The sequence below is a fragment of the Apteryx rowi genome, unplaced genomic scaffold, assembly GCF_003343035.1.
Source record: "Apteryx rowi isolate R43461 unplaced genomic scaffold, aptRow1 scaffold_83, whole genome shotgun sequence".
Taxonomy (NCBI): domain Eukaryota; kingdom Metazoa; phylum Chordata; class Aves; order Apterygiformes; family Apterygidae; genus Apteryx; species Apteryx rowi.
Window position 1 is genome coordinate 71,445 of NW_020451127.1, and position 599 is coordinate 72,043.

The following is a 599-nucleotide window of genomic DNA, read 5'->3' on the forward strand; positions in this document are numbered from 1 at the left end:
CACATGCAGCTAGGCCAGTCGGGCTGGTTTGGGGCTCCGTGGGCTGGAGGCTCGGGGCGGGGGGATGTCCACGGCCCCTCGGTCGGGGGGCACGTCCTTCGCTCGGGGTGCAAACCTCGTCCCTTCGCAGGCGCGGGCGGCGTGCTCGGCCCCAGCCCGAAGACGCAGAGCCCGCGGGGTCTGGGTGCAGGTCCCAGCCCTGCTCCGGGCGCATCCTCGGGAGCGCCGGGGCGACACTGCCCGGGATCCCCCCCAGCATCCACAGGCCGGAGCAAGGCTCCGCCGTCCTGCGGCGCAGCCGGGGGGGGACGCAGCATCCTTTAGCTGGAGCCGCCCGGGGTGCCGGGGTGCTGGGGGCTGGCGAGCACGAGGCCGGAGCCGGCGGGCAGAGCCAGGCTGGAGGAACAAGCCGAGGCAGGAGCCGGGGCGAGCCAGCGCCGGCGAAAGGGAAGGAACAAGTGGCTTGTGCCTGTGCGTCAGCCGGGCAGGAGGAGCCAGGAGGGCTACAAAGAGCCGCGGCTGGAGCGGGCGGGCGAGGAAGGCTCCTGGCAGCGGCGCCGGGCGGGTGAGCGAGCGCCGGGCGGGCGGGCGGCGGGTGG

At 75.6% G+C, this 599-nt stretch overlaps 1 protein-coding gene across 1 annotated transcript in view; it reads left to right on the top strand.

The window, feature by feature from the left end:
• Nucleotides 1-449: 449 nt before the first annotated feature.
• Nucleotides 450-599, top strand: part of LOC112977416 (zinc finger protein 774-like) — a 3,399-nt gene continuing 3,249 nt past the window's right edge. Inside the window, exon 1 of the mRNA XM_026089761.1 lies at nt 450-565. The gene's annotated coding sequence lies outside the window, so the exon portion shown is untranslated. The remainder of the gene's footprint in view (nt 566-599) is intronic.